Source organism: Camelus bactrianus, chromosome 23, assembly GCF_048773025.1.
Source record: "Camelus bactrianus isolate YW-2024 breed Bactrian camel chromosome 23, ASM4877302v1, whole genome shotgun sequence".
NCBI classification, from domain to species: Eukaryota; Metazoa; Chordata; class Mammalia; order Artiodactyla; family Camelidae; genus Camelus; species Camelus bactrianus.
In genome coordinates this window covers 17,256,759-17,283,796 of record NC_133561.1, presented here as the reverse complement: position 1 = coordinate 17,283,796, position 27,038 = coordinate 17,256,759, and positions in this window count along the sequence as shown.

Sequence of the window (27,038 nt, the reverse complement as noted above, 5' to 3'; positions counted from 1 at the left end):
GGCCACTCTGGATGGTGACAGCCACAGGCTTGGGAAGAAAGAAGAGAAAGTAGTGGAAAGGACAGAACTCTCAGGAGGAGGAGCATCTGTCACCCCCGGGACAGGGCGGGTGACATGAGAGGGTGTAGGAGAGGGACAAGTCAACCCCTAAATCGTCCTCCCTCCAGTCCTTAGCCAGCTGGAGACCCACTCGAGGTGCAAAAAGAAAAAAGGCTGGAGCAGCCCAGGAGACAGAGAACACAGCCACCCCCTCACAAAAGCAGCCACGCAGTCCCTCCACAGAGGCGTCTGGGACATCTCACAGTCACGAGGAGCCCATCTACAGCTCACTCAAGTTCTGCGAGAAAGCGATCCATCAAAGCTGGCTCTTTTTTAGGAACTTCAAAGCCAAACAGTGTCCCCAGCACATGATACAGAGGTGACGTCATGTTTAAGAGGGTGGAAAGAGCAGCCCAGAGGCCAAGGCCACCGGGGAGACACAGACAGATGTGAGAGCTGGAGATCCTGTGACATCTGAGACCAAGGACACAGTGACCTCTGATGCCAGAGCAGGAAGCTGCAGAAGGGACCAGGGCTTAAGCAAGTGTCCCTAAAGAACCCTCCCAGCTCTCTTGATCCCAGCTTAACTAAATAACAAGAGAAGCATGAAGTCTCAGAGTGGGATGCTGTCTCCTGTTTGAAATCCCATGCTCTGCAGCCTAGATGTCAGAGTGGATTTTGTGATGTCACCCATGCCTGAAACCCCAAAGTCCAGTTAAGTGGAGCCCACCTCACACCCCTGCTCAACAGGACCACTTGAGTGTCCCCCTAGCCTCAACTCCTTTCCACCTTTGGCTCCCCAGGGCTAGGGCTGAAAGTCACAGTCTGACCACCACTGCAGGACCACCACCGCTCCCCTCTTCCTCTTCCTCCTCTTCCTTTCCCTCCCCCTGAAAGTCTCTGAACCTAGATATCAGTTCAGTCCATTAAGCAAGGACAGATTAAGCAAGAACAGAACTCACGTTCACTCAGAATATTCAGGGCAGAAGGAGGGACCAGCAGCCTTTGCTGGCAATAGAATAAGAAAGTCTATCTAGACAGCTGGACTTCCAATACGGCAGTCACGAGCCATAAACGGCTATTTAAATCTAGATGAATTAAAATAGATAAAATTTAAAATTCAGCCTCTCAGTCACACGAGCCACATTTCAAGTGCTAAGAGCCACATTGTAGCTCCTAGCCACCGTGATGGACAGTGAAGAACTCAGAATCAAACATTTCCACCATCATAGAAAGTTCCATCAGCCAGCAATTCCACTCCTAGGTTTATACCTAGAGAAACCTTCACACATGTGCTCCAGGAGAAACTATAAGAATCTTTATAGCAAAATAATTTGTCAGAGCAAAACACCAGAAACAGCTTCAATGTTCATCTCATGCTCAGAGTCCATAAGCTACCGTGGAAATTAATAGCTGCTACACACATTTGTGTGGATGAATCTCACATAGTGTTCAAATTTAAAAATCCAGTCTCCATCCATGGACAAGTAAACAAAATGTGCCACATCCATTCTATGAAATATTGTTTTATGATAAAAAGGAATGAAATACTGATACGAGCTACCACATGGGTATATCTTGAAGACATCGCTCAGAGTGAAAGAAGCTGGTCACAAAAGATTACGTATTGTACGACTCCATTCATAGAAAAGGCCAGAATAGGCAAATCCTATTTTTTCTGTCCCAGAGACAAGAAGTAGATCAGTGGTTTCCTAGGGCTGAGGCTGGGGCTGAGAAGAAAGGAGAGTGATAATTAGAGTTTATTTTTGAGGTGGTGAAAATGCTCTAAAATCGACTGTGGTGATGGATGCACATGTCTACTTTAAATGGGTGCCTTGTGTACAGTATGTGAATTACATCTCAATAAGGCTGTCTTAGAATGAAATTTAAAAAGAAAGAATATATATGATATCATTCCATTTATGAAGCAGATCAAAAGCAAGACCAAACAACGTACTACATAGGTTACATGTTTGGCAAAACTGTAGGGAAAACAAGGGGATGATAAACACAACGTTCAGGAGAATGCCTGCCCCTTGTGTGAAAAGGGCAGAGACGTGGTCACAGAGATGGACACAGAGGCCTCTAACGGTGGTGGAAATGGTTCTGTTTCTTCAGCAAGGTGGGTCACAGGTGTTTAACTCTGACATTGGAATGGCTTATGATTGTCGACAGCAGGCAGCATTGATGACAGTTGTTGAATGAAACATATCGTAATGAATTTTTTAAATTTATATTTTCCTTTTGATGGATGCACAGAGTTATGAATGCCATAAATCCAAGTCTGAACTACCTCTTTCACCAAATATGAAATTTAAAATCTAAATGACAAGATGAATACAAAACACAGAAGAGAAGGGAGGGAAGCAAAAGGCAGCTGGGCTGGGTGAGAGGTGCGGTCTGGGAGAGGGTGATAAATGTGGAGCGCAGGAGAATCTGGAATGGAATCAGGGAGGTGAGAAAGGAGTGACTAGAGGTACAGCTGGGAAGTATAAATTGGATCCTCCTCTGTGCCCTCCAAGAGATTCGATTACAGGGTGCAATTACTCTTCAATTATTTACTGCCTGTTTTTGTAAGTGACTCTCCCAGCTCCAGGTCAGAACTCTAGGGGGTCGAAGAGTCTACAGGGCTGCCATGGGCAAGTGGCTTTTATTTAGCATTGATTAATTTATATCTGCCTCTTCAAAAAAAGAAAAAAGAAAAAAGGAAAGGACCAGAGGTGAGGCAGACAAGTACATTTAATCTCCCTGAATCTCATTTTCTTCATCTCACAAATCAGGCTCCTGATGCCAAGTGTCCAGGTGGCCACGTGACTAGGTGGGAGGCTGCGAAGATTAAATGAGAATACAAGTGCAGCGCCAGCACAATGCCTGGAACCAAGTACAGCTCCAGAGCTGCCGACCCCTCCCCCATAAATTCTCCTGGAGTCATGTGACTGTTTCTAATGAGATAATCCAGGTAGCGGGGCTCAGAAAGCAAAAAGCCTCTATAAGGGCAAGTTGTTACTATTGCCTTTATTATTAATTTCACATGCCTTGCAGACATGACGTTGACAAAGGAAATATTAATAACAGCTTGTCCAAGAAACTTCAGGTATTTTATACCTTTCTCAAATCTAATTCTGGGAAAGGGAGGTGGGCAGGGAGGCATTTTTAGTCCCTCTCCCTTAAAGGTGCTGGCAGGGAGAGGAAGGGGTGACTCACTGCTCTCTACCTCTACCTGAACCGCCAAGGCTCAGAGAGGAGGGGCCAGACTCAGAAGTGGTGGCGTTGGGGCTTTAGCCCACCTGTCTGGACTCCTAAGTGAGTGCTCCTGGCGCCATTCAGCGTGGCCAGATGAGCTGGTGAGCGAGGCACCAGAGCTGTAGATATCAGGATGTTGCTATCACTAAAAGGGGTCTTTGGTCAAGTCTGCCTCTCCACCTGCAGCGGCTGCTCTGTCAGAAGGGAAACCAGAACAGAACCTGGATGGGGCCCTAGCTGACCCAGGAGAGAAATTTTCTGGGAAAACTTAGCCCAACTGACTGTCTGGTTTATGCTGACAGGTTGCAGGAACTGCTACTGCCTCCGGACACACACGGGGATACCCACCCAATTCCTTTAACTGCCCTCCCACTCCCAGCCAGGCTCTTCTCCAGAGAAGCTCCTGATCACATGTAGGACATGCCCCAGGGTCCAATACAGGTGCAAAACGAGGTCTCGAGTTCATTTGCACCTGATGCATTTGAGGGAAGTATTTCTGCACAGGCTTTGAGAATCACTTCTATTTCTTTCCCACTCACCCTCCAATCTCGCCCTTCCACCTCTCCAGGAAAAGCGTGTCTTTGTCCCCACATGCCTGACAGCCTCTTCTGTGATTCCTGAGCATGAATTCCAACTGTCAACGGGGTCGGGGGTGGGGTGAGGGGAGATGTACTTAGACCTTATTTGAACCTGTCAGTGTTTCCTGTTCACTTGCCTCCCTAGCCACCTACACTTACCTGCTTTTAAAAATGCATTTAAAGAACTTCCCCATCGATTTCCTCTAGTCCTTCTCATTGAACTTGTTTATTTGACTGGTCTTTAAGAGTCTGATTAGGGGGTGGGGGAGAGGTGTAGCTCAGTCGTAGAGTGCATGCTTAGCATGCATGAGGTCTTGGGTTCAATCCCCAGTACCTCCATTAAAATAAATAAATAAATGAATAAAAACCTAATTACCTCCCCCTCACCACCCTCTCCCACTACAGACACAAAAAGTCTGTTGGGCCCAGAGCCAGTGTCAGCAACCTGGTGCTTCTCTGCCCACCTGCCTCCAGTGTTGCCCAGTCTGCAGTGCAGAGTGGCGGTAGGCAGGCAGGTGGGCAGCCCTGCCCTGGCCCCTTGCCGACGCTGTCCCAGTGGGCACTGCACAGCCAGCCCTGCGTGCTAATAGCACCCAGCCCCGGAAATAGATACATCATCTAACAAAATGTGAAGCAGAAACTGCACAACCCTTTGCCTGAAGGATTTCATACATCTTGGCTTATTAAGCAGCCATCAGTCAGCCAGAAGGCTCTGCGCTGGGGGCTGGAGTTGAGAGTTCCAGGGAAGATTCTACCCCTGTCAAATTACACACTCTTACCCTGCAACATGCAACTCACCCTCTGATTCCTGGGCCTCAAAGTGCCCCAGAAGAGCTGGCTTCAGATGCCCTGGAGAGCCTTCAGAGAGGATTACCAGGATTGTTCAAATGAGATGATCTACGTGAGGCTGCTGGAAAAGAAAAGGCCCCTCGCACAGGCAGGCTGCCGGCATTCGGATCATTATGACTATTGTCAAGGTAAATGCTCTGCAGGCCTAAGAGCTAGCAAAAGAGAAGTAAAAATAGCTGATCCAACAAGCCCTAAAGTGTGCTGCCCTCTTCTTGAAGTCCTAATACTATTGAAAACAGAGAAATGGATTCTCAGAGCTGAAATGTACACGCTTCTTTCCCTCTGCAATTCACTTCTGCAGTGTGCCCTCTGGAAGGACCAACTAAGGGAGTCCAGTGCAGGGAGGTACAGCTAATGGACACAAGGAGACTCCCCGCCTGCGCCCCTATGCTGAGTGGGGGGCGGGGCCGAGACAAGGAGGCTATTTTCTGCTTCTCGGAAATGTCCCTGAGCTCCTAAGCTCCTTCTGCAGAAGGCTGTCTGCTGCAAGTGGAGTTTTTCTGGTGGTTGGGAGGTAATGATCCTGGGGTGGCTCAGTGATCCAGTTCAGCCACTGCCACAGGCCAGACTGTGGGACCCCCACCCACCGTGCCTCAGATCTGAAATGACAGCCTTTCCACCCTCCTCAAAGGCCTGCCTGGAAGACAAACAGGACCTGTGTTCCAAATGCCTCCCCCTCTTCTGAGCAACATCTGCAGAATAATAAAAGCTGATGGAGTGACAGGCCATACTTAGCCAGTTGTGTGGAAGCAGGTGTGGGAGTCAGAGCTTTGCCCTCAGCCTCCAGGAAAACCAGGAGAGATGAGCGTGGCCCTTGTGTGGCTGGGCCTCCTGGGAGGGGAGTGTGGGCACAGCAGTGCCAGGGACGAGCCGGCCACAGCTGAGCGGGCCGTCGTTCTGGCAGGAGAGCGGATGAAGCTCTGAGGTCCCCCTCTTCACTCCCTCCCAGGGCCCTGACTGAGGCAAAGCGAGGTGAGCCTGGTGCAGGTCAGCCTACAAGAACCCTGTTACGCTCACTGGCTTTGCTGTAACCAGTAGAAAATAACCAGAGGCAGCCTTTCAAATTACTTATATTTGTTACTGGATTGTTCAACCTAACAAAACTTGTCCAGTGTAAAGTTATCTAAACTCACTCTTTTTATGTAAAACACACACATTTCTTTGAAGTCAGGGTAAAAGTCCACACATACTTAACTTCTGGGTGTCTGGAACAGTTCCATGGTCACCTTGTAAAATGGAAATTCTACCCCCCAGCAGCTGCCTGGGTCAACCGGTGGATTGGATCCAATATAAAGACTTTTATCAGAGACTATGGATTATATGCAAAATAGCAAACTCAGTTACACAATGGTCCTAGATTCCATAGCTGTATGTGCTGGCTCTGTCACCCCTTCCCAACTGGTTGTAGGTTTCATGTACATGCAAATTAGGTAACCAAATATATTAATGTAAATAGGATAAGATGGCCTGCATATTTGGATGCTGGCAGCCCTCATGGGTTGGTATTGAGTCATAATTCATACACTCCACACAAATGTGCTTCAGTCTCCCTTATTCTAAGGGAGTCCCATTTCTCTTAGTTCTTTTCAAACTGCCCCTTTCTAGCAAGCTTCTCAATGAGCAGGGAATGAAACCAGATGCTAATCAATTCCCTCTTCCCCCAGTCAAAGATGAAGCTTTACAACTGGGGTGCAGGAACTATGTCACTCAAGCTTCCTACACCCCTATTGCGACATCCTCTGCAAACAACTGCATAGGGCTGCAAAATGATTTTGGATGATAATGGCAAAACAAACAACAAGTCTAGTGTATAGCACAGGGAACTATATTCAATATCTTGTAGCAACCTATAATGAAAAAATATGAAAAAGAATGTATGTATGTACCTGTATGAATGAAACATGCTCCACACCAGAAACTGACACCATATTGTAAAGTGACTATACTTCAATAAAAAATCAAATATAAATTTAAAAGATAGATAATGGTAAAACATATTCCCTACCAGAATCCCATATGGACTGGTAGAGCTGACCCAGAATGTGCCAGTCACTGTACCTTATCCTCCAGCCATAGTAATTGGTTTTGAAAGGGGCATGTGACCTAATTAGAGCCAAACATAGGCTTCCCTAAGATTAATTTATGAACACAGAGAGCCTCTCCTTCATCTGGAGTGGCCAAGCCAGGAGGATGTGAGTCCAAGACAACCAGCAGCCACGGTGCCTGCAATGATGTAACACAAGCATGGCCAGATGGAAAAGGAGAGAGACCCTGGGAATTTGAGCAACTGGATCTAGCTGTGCCTAAAGTGACAGCAACCCTGTTATATAAGCAAATAGAATTTCTATCTACAAGGCAGGTTTTTTTTCTGTCAAACCCAGTCTTTCGGATACTGTGATGGTTATCTATTCACGCTATGATTTTCATACCCCCTCATTGTGTTCACATAGGCAGTGATTTATAAGTGTTCACTGACTGATTAATTAAGGGTATATACAGTAGCTAAAGTTTTTCCACAACCACAGTTGCCCTAACAATGCGCTAAGCTAATTCTTATAGGGGCAGGCAGGCAGGACAGAGTTCCATGGACTATAGGTTACAGCAGCTGCCACCCCACTCTTTTGAAACATGTACCTAGAAAATGTCCAAATGTCTCCTGGATGGTCTCATTACCTGTAACCTTATCATTTGCCACCTTGGCCAACCAAGTCTGTGTAGTCAGATTAAAAACAGCAAATTATTTTCAGGACGGGTCCACCCATCTTCTTGTCACTCTTTTATGATCATCCAGAACCTTACACCAACAGTCACAATCACCCTCATGAGGATATTATACATCTACACTTATCTAGGTATTTTAACACATGGTCTGATCATTCAGTTCAGGAGGTCCAAATGTCCTCAGTTCACCAGGGATGACCAGGCCTTGGCAAGCTGATTTAAATGAAATTCCAAAGAAATTACTAGGAATTACTAATTATTAGGAATCAGAATGACTATTTTTTCATTTAGAATGAGAAATATGACATTTAACATTTAATTGACAAGATCAGGGAACTTATATTGTCCACTGTCAACACTGTCTTCTTGGTAAGAAAATCTACTTGAGAAATTGAATTAAGGAGGTCACAGGGTAAAAATTAAGTAAAACTAATGGTCTTGAATAGTCAATTTGTATATGTTCCTCAGGCTGGAATAACCAGATGACTCGTGCTTGTCCCGTTGTCAAATGGTCATTTCCGCAGGTCAGAGCACCCTCTCCAACAGACAGAGCCACAGACTTCCTAGGAAGTCCTTACATATTCACATAACTCTTTCCTTCTCCACATTCTTCTCTGTGTATTTAAGCTGTTCTCATCATTCAAGGCCAATTTCCACAAAAGACTCAGAAGAAGTTAACCAAGAATGAGAAGGATCTAGAACCATCTCTGGGGGACACTGCTGGTTGCCTACCTATTTCCCTTCCCTCCTGACAGAACTCCAACTGAGTTCCAGTATAATGCTCACCCCATGCAGCCCCTGTGCTTCAGGGAAAGTTTAATTATCACCAGCTCTAGGAGTAGGTACTCGCATCTCCCCTAAAATAATTGGTTCCAGAAAGGGCATGTGACCTCATTTAAGCCAATGAGGTGTTTTCTGGGAAGTTAGCTTCACTTTCCTCCTGTGAACATTGTCCTATTCGACTATGAGGCTGAATTTGAGCTGCCATCTTGTAGCAGCCTGAAGATAAAGCCAGCACACAGAGGAGGGCTGAGTGAGAGGCTCACAGAGAAACAACGCCAGAGGCTCTGGATGGTGTCCACCCTGACACTTACCCACGCCAGGACTGGAGTATGCAGAACAATAGCTATCCTTATTGTTTAAGTGAGTTGAGCTATGTTTTTTTATTACCTGCAGCCACAGGCAACCTGGCTGAGACATTCCTTCATTTGAGGATTATTTGGAGAGACAAGCGAGTTTGTTTGGTATCCTGAGGCACAGCATAATAAACTCAACTCCTTGAACAGTTACTTGATTAGACTCAGCCATTGACGGAGGAACAAAGACCCTCACAACCAAATCCCTAGTTAGTTAGCTCATACACTTGATTTCTTCCCATTTATAAAGCCTCTCCAAAGCCAAGAGAAAGAGAAAAAGAGGAAAAGGTGAGATCACATGACTGTGCAGGGGAGAATTTGAGAGTTCTACAAAGGACAGCTTGGCCATTGGGTCAGACTGTCATTCCTGCCCACAAGCAGCTTATCAATGAAAGGTTCAGAGAGCATATGGGGTAGTGGGTCTTCTGCAGACCTGGGCTGGGGCTCTGCTGCTTGCTGTGGGATGGGATGAGAGGAGGGGAGAGAGGAAACAAGAGTTACATTATCCTAAAAACTGGACCAGAGACAGCCCTGAGGCACCCAGAGCCTAAGCTCTCCATCTTCTTCATTCCTTCCCAGACAAGATTGCTTCAACCTTTCTTTGGAGCACAAAATCATAGGATATGAATAGTCACCAAAATACCTTTAAATACAATTGAGTATATACATATTTTTATAAATAAAAATTATTTAGAATACTCTAATGAAGAATGGGCAAGATAAGACAAAGCTGGCTTTGTGGTTGGTGCACAGCAGGCAGTTATCGGTTCACACCGTGATTCACAGATAGTGAAAGTGGATTCCAGGGCAAAGTCTGGTGTGAGCCCCTGCCTGTGCCTTCCCACCACCAAGGGGAAGGAGTCTAGGGTAAAGCTTGACAGAATCCAAGCTTTAGTTGACTGAAGTTGCAAGGATCAGGAAAAGTCAGCATCATTCCATCCTCCACCTGGGTGGGGGCCTCAGTTCCTGCAGAACTCAAAGATATGTATGTTTCAGATTGTTATGTACATCCCTTGAGGAGGAACCAGAACTCTGTTTTTTTTCACTGAACTACAGTTTCTTGACTGCTTTTCCTTTGTTCCTGCATTCCCTCACTTCCCTGAAGGTCATTACTTACTGAGACCTGTTCAAGGGCAAGCTTTGTGGTCAGGTTTAGCTCACAGAATGGCTTAGGCCAAAAATGGCTTCTCTTTTGTCAATAAAGCCATGACTGGTTCTTTTTCTCTGGGGACCCTCTACCCTATCTGCTTACAGTAGGGGTCCAGCTCTGGCACAGCTCCACAGGGACACCATGGCAGGAAATACAGCACCGTGATGAACAGGGCCATCCCACGGAGCCTCTGACACCTCCTGCCTCTTCCAGATTTAGATGAAGCTCTGGGCTGTGAAGTGTGAGATTTGACTGCTCCAAGAGGCCACAGCCTGGAAGTCCAGAGCCATGGCACCACTGGGGCCAACTTGGACCAATGAGACACAAAACGAAGGAGTCAATGGATAATTCCTTTCCCTTCTACCACTAAGGGGTTTTTCTGAAGCATGACAGCCAAAGATCTGGTTGGGGGAAACCTGCTGTGTTTCTTGTGAAGCCATGGCCAGCTTGATAACATGCTACCTTGTACGTGCCTTCCTGCCTCCCCTCCTCCCCTTCCTCAAACCTCTTTTACCTTCTCTCTTGATGCCCTGTGATTGCATCTCCTAATAAAGCATTTTTATAGTTTTGCTTCATGCTCTGTCCTCTAAATAACTTGGGCTAAGACATGAGAGAGAAGAAGCAGGGTAAATTTCCTTGGTAATCTTGGAATAAGAAAGGCCCCTCTAACTATGACTTAAGATCTAGCAGCCATAGGAAAAAGGATTGACAGATTCAAATCCATCAAAATCTTCTGCAAGGCAAAGAACACCGTGAGCTAAAGTAAAGGCAAACAACCCACCAGGGGAAGTCATTGCCATTCCTATCTCAGATAAAAGGTTACTCCTCCTGATGCGCACAGACCCCATAGAAATCACCAAGACAAAGACTCATGACTCAATAGAAAGGTGGGCAAAGGGTATTAATAGACAGTTCACAGAAAAGGAACTGCAAATGGCTCCTAAGCATGTGAAAGGATGCTCAACTTCATATGTAACAAGGGAATGCAAGTTAAATCCTTACTGAGAAATGCATAAAGAACTGTCACAACTCAATATTAAGGAGACAACTCAACAAAAAGTGAGAAAGAAATTTGAAAAGACACTTCACAAAAGATAGAAATGGCCAACGAGCACATGAAAAGAGGCTCAACGTCATTAACCATCAGGGAAAAGCAAATTAAATCTATGATTACACACCACTATGTACCCACAAAAATGGCTAAAATTGAAAAGACTACAAAATGTTGATGAAAATGGGAAGCTATTAGAACTCTTTTTTTTTAATGTGCTTTTTTTTTATGGGCGGGAGGTAATTAGATTTATTTACTTTTTTATTTTCTAAATGAAAGTACTGGGAATTGAACACAAGACCTTGTGTGTTCTAGGCATGCACTCTACCCCTGAGCTACACCCACCCCCTGGAACTCTTATACTTCACTGATGGGAACAGAAAACGATACTACTACTTTGGAAAGCAGTTGACTAGTTTCTTAACAAGTTACACATACATGTTTTATATTACTCAGAAATTCCACTTTTTAGTAATCATTGAAAAGAAATAAAAACATATGAACACAAAGAGATTCATTTGTACATGAATGTTCATAGCTGCTTTGTCCATAAGAGTCCCAAACTGTACACAACTCAAGTGTTCATCAATATCTGAGTAAAAAACTAAACAATCCAAAAAATGTTGCATATTCATTCAACGGAATAATACTTCACAAGAAAAAGGAATGAACTATTGATACGTGCGATATCATGGATGAATCTCAAAATCATGGTAAGCAAAAGAAACCAGTCATAAAAGAGCACACATTGTATGATTTCATTTCTATGAAATTCTACAACAGGCAAAACTAATTTATTGATTATCTTTATTCATCTATTTATTTAAAACTAATTAATGAATTTACTTATTATCACTAATTTATAGTGATAGCTATCAGAGCAATTGTTTCCCAGGACAGAATTGGGAGGGTGTTGATTAGAAAGAAGCATGAGTAATGCTTTTGGAGTGACAAAGATGTTCTATATCTTAATTGAGGGTGTTGGTTCCACAGGTATATACATTTGTCAAAACTCTTTGAAGTGTACAATTAAAATCAGTCCATTTTATTGTATGAAAACTTAGTTTAATAAAGAAGATTTTAAAACCATACTGAGATACATTTCACCTGTCAGATTGACAAAATTCCAAAAATTTGGTAATAAATTCTGTGGGCAAAACTGTGGGGAAAAAAAATCACTCTTGATAGCATAAATTAGTACAACACTTACAGAGGGCAATTTGCTGAATTAATCAAAATTACAACTCCAGGTACCATTTGACCTAGCAATTATGCGTCTAGAGATGTAGCCTCCGGAAATACTTGTGCATATGCAAAATAATGTATGTGCCAGACTTTTTATTGCAACATCATTTGGAATAGCAGGAGTCTGGGCATAACCCAAAGGCCTATCACTAGGAGACTGGTTTTAAAAATCATGGTATTATCATGTTCTATCACAAAGGGCTATGCTACAAACACTGAGGATGTTCTGTGTACTGATGAAGACCTCCGAGACATATTGTAGGATGAAAAGGTAAGGTACAGAGCAGTATGTATGTATAAAAAAAGGGAGAAATTTTAACATTTTTTTTATTTTCTTGCATATACATAAAGAAACTCTAGGGGTATACACAAGGTGATATAAGATAAGATAAACCAAAAGATATTATAATGGAAAAGAGAGGGTCTGAAGGGAACCTGGGCAGATGGAGATATAATAAATTAATGAAGACTCTACTAATTACTTTGTAAATGTATTTTTTAGTTTTGGACCATGAGATATATCTCTTCAGAAAATCCTATGAAATATTTTTTAAATTTAGCAGTACGGAAAAGTGCAAAAAAAAAAAAACAGGGAGGAGGAAAAAGGAGGGGAGGAGAGAAGAAAATCTCCCAATCTCATTGCATCACAGCCAGAGGTAGCATTAAGTGATCACTGGCACGCACAAAGACAAGAGTTTGGTCAAGGTGTCTCCTGGCTGTATGTCCCAGCTGTGATAACTCCTCCCCAGGCAGAGCTGGGAGAGACCCTGCGCAGTGGGGGCTCCCACAGGCATTGCACATGTAACCACTGTCTGGGCACCAGAGGATCACTTTGGCTAGAAGAGCTGAGCTCTGCTAACTCGCCCCAACCCACTGAGACAGGAAGGAAGAGGGCAGGGCACAACCACTGAAAGAATGACAGCTGTTGAGGATACGACAAAAACTGATTAGAACCAAGATGGCAGAAGATTCGACTTTCAGTAGATCTTGAGCCTCACGGCACACTCACAGGTGCCATGACAGGTCCCAGGCTGACGGGAAAAGGCCAAAAAGTGGACAGGAGGCCCAATTCCTGGAAATTCCCATCCTTTCCCCAATATAGTTGGAATAATCCTCTTACTCGTTAGCATATGAAATTACCTGGCCCATAAAAACTAACCACCTGCTCACCTCACGGCCGCTCTCCCTTCTAAGAGAGACAGACTGCACTCTGTCCACGGAGCGTGTATCTCCCTGAATAAATCTGCTTTCACTTTACTCTTGAATTCTCTCCTGCATGAAGCCAAGGACCCTCGCTTGATGGGGCATGTCTCGGGGACTCAACCGAGACCTGGGATCTTCTCGTGCCCCATTGTCCTGCAACACCGTCTGTTAGGCTTGGATGTCAGCCACCTGCAGAAACCTCAGTTGTTTCTGCTGTTCCCCAGGCACATCTCAGGTGTGCTAACAAACAAGTCCTGGCTGTCCCGTGCCAGCTGCCAGTCTTCCTCCTGCTCCTGCTCTTCAGGTGCAGGCCCCTCCAGTGATGGCTGCTGTCAGCGCCTTGGCTGACTACCAAGCACACTGGACGTGTGTTGCTGCTGCTTCTCGGGCCACGTACCATCATCAGCCCCACTAACTCTGCTGCTACCGCCCGAGCTGCCACCACTGATGTAGCTGATATGCTGGACCCCTCGGGCTCCCCAGGCTGGGCAGTGGTCTCTGGCAGTGCAGGAAAGATGGTTTCTTTCTGGAATGTTTTCCAGAGAGATCCTGAAGCAGGGCTGCCTGTGCATTAATGACGTGGGGACCTTATAGCTGATGCCCCGACACACTCATTCCACCCTAGATGAGATGAATGCTCTAATCTAGTCTCAGTGACTGTATCCACATGTCACATCTGGAGCTGCCAACACTGAGGATGGCACAGTAAGAGATGGAAAGAGTCCTGGGATCAACCAACCCTCAGGTCTAATTAGCTGTAAACTTTTCTGTTTCATGAGATAATAGTACTGTCTAGGTCATTTTGAGTTAAAGTTTCTGTTTTAAGCAATTGGAAGAATCCTAATTGAGTCCAATGAATCATAATTTTAGTGAGTATAGCTCTTTCGTCTGCTCTCCCTACGGAGAGCAGTACTAGTGAAAATCCAATGACAAAATCTCACGCTGGGCTCACAACCCCTCCTTCCTTTCTTGGACAACCAGGAGACCATACCAGGAGCAACTCTAGCTCACAGGCATATGGCAGTGGGTGAGTATTGGACCATGACTTCACACTTGGGAGATGGTGAAAGGGCAGAGGCTTTGGAGTTCTAACATGCACTCAAATCTCATTTCTGCCACGTGCTGGTTCTCCACCTCCAGCAAATTGTTTGCCCTCCTTAAATGTCAACGTCTCACCTGTAAAAGGGAGAGAATATAATATCTACCTCAAAGAGTTTACTCAGCCATTCATTTGCTCCCTCATCTTTTTTGAGCACTGACCACATGCCAGTGTCCTAGGCACCAGGATATAATGTGAAAATGAAATGAAATTTGGGGTAAAATGTGTTCAATAAATGTGGCTTCCTTCTTTTTCATTGAAGTCGGGGAGCCATAGCCTCTTGGAGGTCAGGAAGCCAGGTCTGGGAAAGTCAAGCCAGGCATCTCCTGGTTCTATGGACCCACTGTCCCAACCCACAGCCCACCCACTGCACCTGGACCTGGGGGTAGGGGTGAATGGGAGGCTGGGCCCTTGCCATCCTGGGGCCTCCAGACACAAGGGGGCACTGCAAACCATTGTGATGTGGGACAAGCTGCTACCATGCAGGGCCCCCCATATGGAGGGGCCCAGGAGCCAGACCCTGACTGTCCCCATCTCTGCCCAGACCCACCCTAGGAAAGTTGGCAGCAGTGGTCATGGGGCAGTACAGGGTCTATGAGGCTAAGAACCCATCCTTCAGAGACAGCAGTGTGAACCTAGGCTCCAAGCCCTTGCCGTGATCCATTATACCATCACTTATGGAAGCACAAGTTCATAAAATTACTAAGAATTTAAAACAGCCACTACAAAGCATTAAACTTCAAATGTGGTGGCCCTTCTGCCTGTGGGGCCCTGTACAACCCACATGCTCATCCATGAGTCGGGCACTGATTTGGGACTATGATTGTAGGCTCTTAGAAAATACTTGTCAATTAATTTGAGCCTCTGGGAGAATTTAAAGCAACTGGAAATCTTTGTAGAAACTTATTTGTTTTGCTGGACTGAGGCAATGCTTCTCCAAGTGTGGTCCCCCTGGCCCCTCAGGTTAACATGCAGATCCCTGGGCCCCACCCCAGACCTCCTTAATCAGAATTACGGGAGTAGGGGCTGGAAATCTTCACTTGTACACCTCCTCCTCAAAGTTCTTCTAGGATCTAAATATTGAGAACCAGTGAGGGCAGAAGGCATGGGGTCTGATGACGGAACCCTCTCTCTATGTCTCTGTTCTGCCTGGACTTCACTTGCCTGGGACCCTTCTACTTTGTCTTCCATCTATAGATGGAGAAGATGTCTGACCAGCTTATCAAGCGGGGCTCCTGTGAAGACCGCCCCCTGTGTGTCTGCGGACAGGCCTAGCCCCTCTCAGGACCTTCCAGCCCAAGCCGAGGATCCGGGTCCGCAGCCTGTGAACGCAGCCCAAGTCCTTGGCACTTCAGCCTCAAGGCTTCACTGAAAACGTGTTAATTCAGTTCTGTCACCCATTTCTCCCCCTTCCTCTCACGTCTCCTTATCTGATGCTGGACACACTGAGCAATGGGAATGGGAGAGTTTATGGTGGTCGTGAAGGTAGTGACACAGGTGTTGAGAGTGGGTCAGGATGAGCCGCATGCCCACCTGCTCTGGTAGGTTCCCAATCTGTCAAAGCACCCAGTTGTTCCCTCCTTCCTGAGGACCCAGGCAGGAAGACAAAGGGCCGGTCCTGAATCTTGGGCTACCTGAGCCTTTGGCCACCAGGACTCTCAGACTGGGCTCCCATCCACACCTTAGACCCCTCTGAGCAGCCGGGGGAGAGGGAGAGAATAGAACAAGCATGGAGACTCCCCAGAGGAACACTTCACTGCCCATTGAATTGCTTTTCTTAGCAGATGTCTCCTTGAGTTTTATGAAAACTTGTTTGTATCTGGTACACTATGGCAAGTCAGTAAGGGAAGCTGATACTCCCCAGGGGTCTGCCTCTGCAGAAGGGAGTGTGGGCCACTCCCCACAGACCCCCAGCAACTGCTCTGGAGAGTGTTGCCACCATTCGGTGTTCTGACTGAAGAGGTGGGAGTTCCTGGCCTCTTCTTTCCTGTTATTGCAAATAGGCTTGCTTTTGTCAACAGAGCAGGGGCCTGAGGCTTGATCAGACTTACCATCATGGAGTCTGAGTCGCCTCCATCACTTCGAGGGGCCAGCCATCCCTGAGTCCCCCTGCCTCATCTATATACGCACGACAATGCAGCCCCTCTGCCCAAATCCCTCCCAGCCCTGGGACCCCAGCATTCCTCCGTGCTACAAGCTCAAGATGACAGAAAACCCCACAGCTCTGTTCTAAGTTCCTGCTTCCCCTCTAGAAGGAAGACCCTGAGCCGTGAGGCTCAGCTCCAGGGGTAAAAATTTCCCACTCTCCAGCACCCTAGCCCAGAGGAACATGGGCAGAGTTCACCCTCGAGCCGAAGGACATGCCTGGTCCTGCCAGAGGTAAGCCGACAGTCCCAAACCAAAGCCTGGGATGTCCCTCCATAGGGATAACCTAATTTGACTTTCATCCTTGTGCAGCGCTGTCTCCAGCAGGGACGGTGCCTTCATTAATCTGGTGGAGTCTGGAGCCCTCAGCTGCTCGCCAAGCCGCCCGCTAATTGGAAATTGATGACGGCCTCTGGGTGAGGGATAAACAGGTTCTGCCAGCAGCCCGAGTCCTCACCCTAGGCTGTGTTCCCCTGGCCCTGCGCCCTCCTGTGGTAGACGTGGCGGTAGACATCATTCCAGCCTCCCTTCTGCTGGCACAGCGCTGAAAACGCTGATAGGCATCCTTCCTCAGGGTGTCAGGTGCCTGAATGCAGAATAACCCAACTATACCTCCAGGCCCCTGCTGCCCTCTGTACAATTCCAGGACAGGCAGGGCAACATTAATTCTTAATCAGAGGATGTGAACAGCCTACTTCCTCATTTATATAGGTGGATGTATAATTTTCACTTTCACTTATGTAAAAAAAAGTCTTAAATATGGTCCAATTAGAATAGTGACTCAATTGAACAATTAGCCAATCCAAATTTTGGAATGTGTGCTATCGAATTTTAAGAGTGCCAAGCAAGGGCTATCTAACCAAATGGTTGTTCAGTTATCGGTGCCACAGGAACCACCCCCCCCCCCCCCCACTGAGGCTCAGCTCTGGTTTGTGCTGAGATTACCACTGTCTTCTTGGGGCCGTGCAGAACCATAACTGGGGACCCCAAGAAGGGCTGCCCTTGGGGTGTTAGGACGATGCTCCTGGCCTTTGGCCCTATGTTTGGACATCTGACTGTCTGGCAAGTGGAAAGGAAAGGCCTACCTGAGGCCTCCAGGCCAGGGCAGAGATGAACTGCTGCCAAGACACCATTCGTGGTCAAGGAATAGACCAAGCATGGCTGGGCACCAATCCTCAGCCTAGCTCACCACCACTGTGCCTAACCAGCTCTCTCACCACACGCCTGTGAGATCCCACAGACAGGACGGCCATGTGGGAGGGATCTGTGGTCCATAGCTGATGTCCCCACTGGCAGTTCCTGGACAAAAGCCCAGATACTCGCTGAAGGAGAAAGAGAGCCATCTTTAAAGATGTGTCCCAGCAAGAGCAGATGTGCCAGCATCACCCTCCCTGCTCCCCCTTTGCCCCAGAGACCCTCACACCTGTGTCACGAGCCTGTGATTCTACAAGAGCCAAGACAGCAGCACTGAGCACAAGCTGCTGTTGGGGGTATCACTCACAGGTGTAAATAGTGACTGCAGGCTCCCAGGAGCCCTGCCTGTGGAAGCCCCAGTTATCTGTGGCCTGGGGGCTGGGAGGCCAGATCCTTGTTTCTCAGGAAGAAAATGTCTGTGTCTGGTCAGTCCCTGAAGGGCAGTTGTTGAAGAAAATGTCTGTGTCTGGTCAGTCCCTGAAGGGCAGTTGTGTGGTGGCATTTTAAACACTCCATTTTTATCTGGCTAATGGCACACTGCCCACCCAGACAGACCTCCATGCTCAGCCCTCCCAACCCCCAAGCAGTAGCCCCTGCTGCCTGTGACCTCCACACCCCAGACAGGGGTCTTCTGTCCCAGCCTTCCAAAGAGGGGACTCATGGGAGGGGGCCCTCTTCTCTGGCTGTGACACATGCACTTCCTTCTGTTCCCCTCTTCCTCAGAGGCTTCCTTCTCTCAGAGAGACAGCCCTTGCCAGCTCTCCCAACCCATGCTCCCTCGTCCCCCTGTCACTCCCTCCAGGGGCTGAGCATCTCTCTGGCCTTGGATCTTGGCCAAATGATTGAACACTTTAATTTATTTGCCAGGAGATGTCTTTACAGCTCTGGCCCCAGTAATTCACACCTTAGCAGTCTGCTGGGATGGGTATAATTCAGTGCAGAGGAGGCTCTGGGATGTGCTGCTTGAGATAAAACTGCTGGGAAGGAGGCTTGGAGCAGATCAAAGCAGGCTGGGGAGAGGCTCTGCAGGGGGAAAGCACCCCGCCCCGGCTGGGGGCTAGCTCAGTGCTCCTCCGAGCTGGCTGTGCCTTAGAATCACTGGAGGAAATTTTAAAACGATGGTCCCCAAGCCTCACCACAGACCAATTAAATAAAGCATTTGTATTTTTGAGAAGCTTCCCTGGTGATTCTAAAGTTCACCAGAGATGAGATCATCAGGTTCAGCCACGGCTGCTGGGGAGGGAGAGAAAAGATGGGCCACCCACCCCCTGAAGGGCTGTTGGCCAGCCATATACCCCTTTAAGCCAGAGAACAAGACAGGGGTATAGACCCTGGGTGAGTGCCCTGGGCTTTAAGGAAGAAGGCTGGCTTGGCAAAGCTTGCCTGGAGGCAGAGTAGGGGTCCCTGCTGCTCAGATGCCCCAGAGAGTAAACCGGAGGAGGAGGTACAGAAGTAGATCTGCTTTCTTTCTTCCTGATCGCATCTCACCTCCCTGTGCCCCCACCCCCACCCCTCACACACTAACTCCTCCCAGTCCACAAAGGCCCAGCTCAAGTGGCACCTCCTTTTCATTAGCAAATACACAACAGCTACTGTGCCCCAGGCCCTGATTCCTGGGGTGGGAAGTGGAGACATGGTTCCTGCCTGAAGCTGCTCAAGCGCAGGGACCTGGGAATCAGGGCTCTCCATGCAGTGCAGTCAGTGCCATACAGCTGCGGGAGCCCAGAGGCAGGGCTCCTAAATCAACCTGGGGGTCTGCCCAACAGGGCTTGAGGTTTTCTGGGGCAGACGTGACACTTGAGCCAAGATTTAAGGGGCAATAGTGTTCCCTGGAAGCTTTCTCAGACTTTCATACCCTTAATTAACATCCGCCTTTCCCTGTGACCAGTGCACTCGACACCTTTTCTCCACCAGGTGTCATGTAACAGATGTTTCTCGGCTGCATCTGTGAACGGACGTGAGGCCCTTGGATGGAAAGAGGGTGTCTTACTCCCTTTGGTCACCGTGGGGCTTAGCTCAGCACTAGGTATCCGATGAACGGTTGTTGAACTAAATACAGTTATGTTTCTTACTTTTCCTGAGAAGGGAGCAGCAAAGCGAAGGCTTTCCCGTGGCCACATCCTTAGGGCTCTGGCCCAGGCCCCCCACGACTCTGTGTGCTCCAAGCACGGGTGAGGAGAAGGCGTAGCAGCCGAGAAGAGGCTGGGAGGGTGTGTTCAGTGGAGGTTACTGGAGCTGGGGCTGCCAGGGCCCTGAAGAAGGCCAGCAGCAAGGCAGGGTGAGGAGGGCTGAGGTCCGCGGCTGTGGGCCTGAGGCTTGTGTCTAGGGCCAAGGTGGAGCCCAGGCACCGTCCCTGCAAAGAGGGCAGGAGCCAGGCTGCTGAGGACGGCCCCTCTGGAGGGCACCAAGTGGACAGGGCTTCTTGAATGAGGGGACCAGGGCCGACCCCACAGAAGCGTTCCTGGGCTCGGGTGAGGGACAAAGAGGCTGAGCAGGGCCTGGCGGTGCTCTGTGAAGGAGAGGGAGAAGGAGGGAGGGCAGACGGAAGGTGTGTTGTGCGACAGACCCAAGTGAGAAGAAGGGCCACGTGGACGAGGCACATGGACTGAGGCCACCGGGAGACCTCGACCCGCAGCTCTGCCAGGCGGGACCCCCAGGTCCCCTGCACAGGACAAGCCTGCCTAGGCCTCAGCTGCTGCTCCCACCAGGGCCAGAGTGTCTAAGGACCACCTGGGGAGATTTTTTCAAAACATACTGGCTCAGCCCAGACAGTCTCAGAGATTTTGATCTGGGCAGGGGCCCAAGACATGTATTTTGGAGGGAATAAAGGAAATTAACACATGGAAAGTGCTTAGAAGGGCTCACATTAAGCACTCAGCAAGTCAACTACTTTATTCATTATTATCCAAAATGTCGACAGATATTGGGTATCTACTCCGTTCTGCACTGGAAATGTCAACACTGATAAGCCAACACCTCTGCCATCTTATAGAAGGATAGATTGAAACTAGTAAATTCAAAGAGTGCTATATCCAACCTTCCATCAAGGCCTGTCTTTCCTGCCTCCAGATCCATCCATGTCTCTCCATCCCCACTGCCCACAGCCATGGTCCAGGCCACCGTCACCTCTTACCAGAATGACTCCGACAGCCCCTGTTTTTCTCTGCCTCCAACAGCACAACCAGAGTGTCTAAAAGGCACATATTCCTCCGCTCCTGTCAGTTCCCACATCTCTTCTAGAGCAAGCTGCCAGCAAACAAAACATAACCAAACTGGGATGGATTAGATCTTGTGGGTTTCTTTCATCAACACCATGCTTACCTGTGCATTTCCAGTGATGTGTATGCAGGATGTGTGTGTGTATTGGACACCATCTAGTGGACAGTAGGGCAACTTATTTCCAACCTACAGAATGAACTCCCCAAGCCCTAGTCAAGCTTCCTAATAGCAAAGATTTACTACATAGCCAGATTTTAAAGGCAGAGATTGCTCTTGACTTCACAATAAGGTCAGTGTGGCAAAGGCAACTTACAGCCTGCGTCCACGCAGCCGCCCTGACAATGCACTCAAGGAAGGGAAGATTAGGGTTGTTCCACAAAAGGGTGACCTGGCCTCAAGGGCCAGCTCTGGCGCCAAATGCCTGATCAGGAGCAGTTCTCCCAGTGCCCAAGGCTTCCGTTGCCTCATCTGTAAACACGTAGCTTATACTAGATGAATCCAAAACCCCTTCCAGTTCTAACAGCCTATGTGATTGTATTAAATCACACTCCCCCTGCCAACCATAGCTTTCCTGGAAATGGGACGACTGTATAATTTATCATCCAAGCCAGGACACTTTTCTTCTAAGAGAAATGCTAAATCAGACCATCCGAGGCAAACCAAGACAAATGGCTGTAAAGTGGACCATCCGAGGCAAACCAAGACAAATGGCTGTCCACCTATAAAGAGGCAGCTCTTCGGAAACGTCACTCACAGGATGAGGATAACGCTTTCCACGCTTGACTCAAGGATAGATTGGAAAGGGAGAAAGTCCATCTATCTGGAGTGCCTTGGTTTGGGTTCCCTCAGAAGCAGATCTGGTAGAAGGATTTGGGTGGTGGTTTATTTTGGAGTAGGAGGGAAGTGGGGAAGAAATGAGACAGGGGAGAAAGTATCACCTAGTTAGGCCACTTAATCAAGCCAGTTCCTTCTGGGGGCAACTGAAGTTTAATCCAGATGGGAAACCCTGGGAGCTTCACGATGATCCCACCCCTGGGGCAAGGGATCTGGGTACTTATACATCATTAACCAGAGCAGATCCCGGCTGCTGGAATTGGGGGGGGGGGCATGCTGGGTGGAGGAGACAAGGGAACATAGTGGGGGCACCAACAGAGTCTACTACACTGGGGTTTGGGGACGTTTTCATGGTATCATATAGGAATGTATCACAAAGAAAGAAGGAAGGAATAAGAGATGGCTTTGCCTAATATTTATTAATGAGAGACTGGGGTTCCTAAAAGTGCAATGACCCCACGAGAACCCCCAAACCCACCACCATCACTGTTAAGAAGAAAGGACTCTTCCTCACTCCCAATAGGAAAGGTTTTTTAAGTATAGTCCTGGCCTTTCTTTTCTCCTTTCCTCTCCCGCCCATAGGAGATAGATGTACCTAATTGGTACCTTTGTCCCCACACCCACAAGGCAGGTCCAGACATGCCTTCAAGGTCCACCTCATTCTGGGGTTCAGTATTAGCAAGACCACTGACTCAAAGTCTTGTCCTTCAAGCTGGCCCCTATCTGTAGTAAAGGGGATATTTTTCTTTCCTCTTTTGTGTTATTTCTCAGTGTCTCTAAAGCCCAGGGTAGAGAAAAGGGTGCCATTTATGGGGGAGCCTCTGGGACACCCAGACAACGGGCAACGTCAAGCTACCAGTCAGTCGTTTCCTCGCCTCTTTCACTGCAGTTTGCAAATTTCCTCCCTTTTTGTGTTCCCTCAAAACTAACTTCAGTGTTTGTTTGGATATAATTTTCCTTGCCATTGTTCATTTATTTTGCAAACATTTATTAAGTTCTTTTTGTGTCTGTTACTGTGCTAGGTAGAGTTTCAAAAATGAGCCAGATACTCTTTGTCCTCAAGAATTCACAGCATAAATGAGAAAGCCAGTGATGTGAGCGGATTATTAAAAAACAGGATGTAGCATACGGTTGAAGAGAGTCCATGAGTTTAGCTAGGCTCTGTGCAGCTTTAAGAGAAGAAGGCCTCTTTGGTTGTGTCCCCAGGACACAGTCCCTGGGTCTAGAGAGGGGACTTGTCCTCCATGCCCCATCCGCAGTGTAATCCAGGGTTGACCTGGCTTCCTGAGTCTGAATCATCACTGGTACCCACTGCCACTTCCTTATCCCCCTGCCCACATGTTCATCTCACAATAAGAGAATGCTTCTTTCCAGTAGACTAGCCCTCGACTCATGAATGAATCGTGTTCCTGTTGGGGCAGAGTGGGGAAGACATGGGATGGAATGTCTGTGCTCTCCCACTCTGCCTTCGCTAGCTGGCTGAACTTTGGGAAATCACATTACCTCTGGCTTCAGCTATAAATCCAGGAGACCAGACACAGCTCCAAGATCCCTCCCTGTTTAAAATGTCTTGGGGGTGGAGAATGGGGGTGCTGGGTTGCTATTATTGTCTTCCAGGGAATTAGATTCAACTCAGTTACTTCTCTTAAGTCAAATAACAAATCACACCAGAGTAGAGTTCTACTGTAATTCAAAACATCAAATCTTAAAACATTAAATTATTTGTGTGTATTTAGTTCTAACTAAATTTTCCGCCCTCTGAAATTGTACAAAAAGGAGAATCACTGATTTTGATGCAATTTTTTTTTAAAAAGAATAATTATTGAACAATAAATCATAACAGTTGAAAAGTGCCTGTGTGTGAATTCGGTTAGGAACTCTGCACTCTGACTAGAATTATGTAATGATTTCCAAAGCAGCTCTGTTTCCTAAACACAGAGATTCCCGACTGTATTGTAATGTAGCTGTGGCTTGGTGAATCTATTTCCCCCTCAAATTGGTGAGCTACCTGTAGCTTTATTTTCTTCCCTTTCTTTCATTATATGTTTTTTAAAAGAACAAAGGAGTAAAATAAGATTGGCTCAGTCACTGAGAGAACAGGGACAAAGATCTTTAAACTAGAAGCGAGGGGATAAAAATGTCCATAACACATGGCTTTGCTCTCACTCGAGAAACAAGCTTGCTGCCAGCACTTAAGTCCCTGCATCGGCCCCAGACCTACAGACCAAGCTGTGATCCTCCTGCAGCTCTTTCTAGAACATCTCAGTCCATCACAATCAAGCCTCATTTTTGCAGAAAATTAGCGTCCAGGACAATTACGTGGGCTTGAAAGGGAACATAATTTTCTGAGGCAATTGTGAGTTTCTTTATGTCAGCCTCATGTTTCAAAATAACTAGGCTTACTGCTGTGTGAGAAATACACTCAGGAGAAGCTGGCCTCCATGGGCAGAGAGGTGGGTAGCGGCTCCGGCAGAGCACTGGGCACTGGCAGGGGCTCAACCTGCCTGCTGGACTCAGCCCACCACTACAGGGTTCCTCTCTTCACCAGGCCCTGTTGGATTTGCCCCCAACTTCTTTAAAGGCAAGTCAAAGAAATTTTTTTTACATATTTATATGTGTATTCAATCATTCATTCATTCAACAAACATTTACCAAGTGCTAGATGCTAGGCTAAGGGTTAAGAATACAAAAGAATTCATGTGTTAAAACTTATCTATATTACCAAGTAGGAGAGCTGTGTTAGTCACCCATTCTTCCATTCATCCATTCATTCATTCATAGGGCACTAGAGGTATAATATGAATAAGACTCTCAAGTAATAAGGGCCAGTCCTCAAAAAAATTTACAGGTTCAGTAGGAAATGCTAAGGGTCATGATAAAGGTCATTGTAGGGGGCTGCCTTTCATTCATTCATTCAATTCATTCATTTTGAGAGAAGATGCTTTTTCTAAATTGGCTGTCCCCAGTGTCCCTTTGGAATAATCTATGTTCAAGTGTTGCCAATCATTCAAAAATTCCAGCCCCCCCATTACCCCTTTTGGAGGCACAGCCTTCAAGAGTATTAGTGGGTGGGAGAAAACAAAACTGCAGGGGGCCAAGAAAACTCTTGGGAGGAAAAGGCAGACCCCAACTTCTCCACTTACTCACCAAAACTTCCCCGACCGACTAGAACAGTTCCATCTGAGGTCCACGGGCAACAAGTGGCCACAAGGACCCCAAAGATGCCAGGGCTCAGACCGTGGAGGAGCGTGCTGGTTACAGCACGACTGTGGCCTGCATTTTGAACTAAACAGCTGGACCCTCACAGACATTCTCTGTCCCCCATAGGGGGCCCCAGAAGGGCTCCGTGCTCATGGAGCTCCTTCAGCTCAAACTACATTTCCTCCTCTTGCACAAGGCTCAGAAGGCGGTACTCGAAGTGAGGGGGAGCCTTGTAGTCACCTGTGGCTCCACATTCATGCCAGGCACTGCTCCAGGCACCAGGGACACAGCTGTGAACAAGAGCTGCCCACCTTCTGGGGTGGCCACCAAGCAGCATGGCTTTATGAGCAGAGCAGAAGTCTTTCATCCTTCCTCATCCCCGAAGTAACATGGCTTTCTTTTGTTCCTACAGGCTGCCTGTATTACTTGTATAATCAGGAAAAACAACGAGGCAGTTTCTATAGTGGCTTTTAAAAAGGAGGACGAGGCAAGGAGGGTGAGGCCATGTGTGGTGGAGGCGGCCATGGAAACAGCCCTTCTCTGCCTCTCACTCTGCACAGACCCCGGCTTCAACCGCCCACCCCAGTCTCCCATGATCATTTCTTTCTTCCTTCATCCTGCAAGAGCATTGTTTTTCTTTAGCCTCACTCTGTTAATAAACCAGGCAACATAATGTATGGTAAAGAGCATTTGGAAGTTAAGAACAAACAGGGGAATATTTACATCATTTACAAAGAACTGTGACCCTTACAGTAAACAATGTGGGGAATTTTTTTTAATTGCAGTTTAGTTGATTTACAATGTTGTGTTAGTTTCTGGTGTACGGTGTAGTGATTCAGTTATACATATATACATATTCTTTTTCATTATAGGTTATTACAAGATGCTGAATGTGGTTCCCTGTGCTATACACAGTAGGACCTTGTTGTTTATCTATTTTATATATAGTAGTTTGTATCTGCTAATCCCAAATTCTTAATTTATCCCTCCCCTACTGGGATTCTTTTTTAATGGGCAAAATGTAGAATAAGAAATTCATAGAGAAATTGAAATAGCCAATGAAATATTAAAAAGATATTCAGCCATTATTGGCAATCAAAAACTGTATAAACAAAAATAACATTACAAACTGACCATACTAAGTGTTGGTAAAGACATGGAGCTAATGGAACTCTCTGACACTGTTTTGGGGGTGTAAATTGGGACAACCATTTTGGAAAACTGTTTGGCAGAATCCACTCAAGTTAAACATGTGTAAACCCTATGATTTGGCAATCCCATTCCTAGGTAAATATCTAACAGAAATTGGTACAAAGGAACACCAAAGGTGTACATTCTAGTGGATAGTAAGGAGACTTGAACTAGCCAAAAACATGGAAACAGCCTAAATGTCCATCAATAGAAGAACAGAAGTACAGGGAGGTATGGTCACCCAATGGACTAGTATACAGCACTCAGATGAACAAACTGCAAACACATACAACAATGGGGTGAATCTTACAGACATAATGTTGAGCAAAAGAAGTCAAGCACAAAAGAACACAGGATGTGGTTCCATTTGTATGAAGCTCAAACGCAAGCAAGACAATAAAGATAGATGCCAAGAAGTGTTTGGTGAAAGGTAATATCGGGGAGCGGGCATGAGGGATGCTTGTGAGGAGCTGGAAATGTTCTATAACCTGAACTGGGTGGTGGTCATGCGGGTGGATTCCCTCGGTAAAAATTCATCAAACTGTTCACTCAGGTGCACTCTGTGCACTTTACTGTGTGTATGTTGTTCTTCAACAACATCATTACAAATAAAATCAGGAAACCATTAGGTTCTCAAAATTTAAGGGTGCCTTTCCCCACACTTTCACAGCAGTGGATATTGTTAGTCTCAAGTGCTACTCCGGAAACATAAATTGGTAGGGCCTCTTCAAAGGGCAATTTGCCAGATTCTCTGGAACTTGTTTATGTACACACCTCATCGGCCATCCCAATTCTAGGACTCCATCTCAGAAATAACAGCACAGGTGTATAAAGACAAACATGTAAGGGTGAAAGTGGCAGCATTATGTTTTTTAAAAACCAAAAAAAAAAAACTAGATTTTTGAAAAGTCAAGTAAATGAAGGGGAGACAGACTGAGTC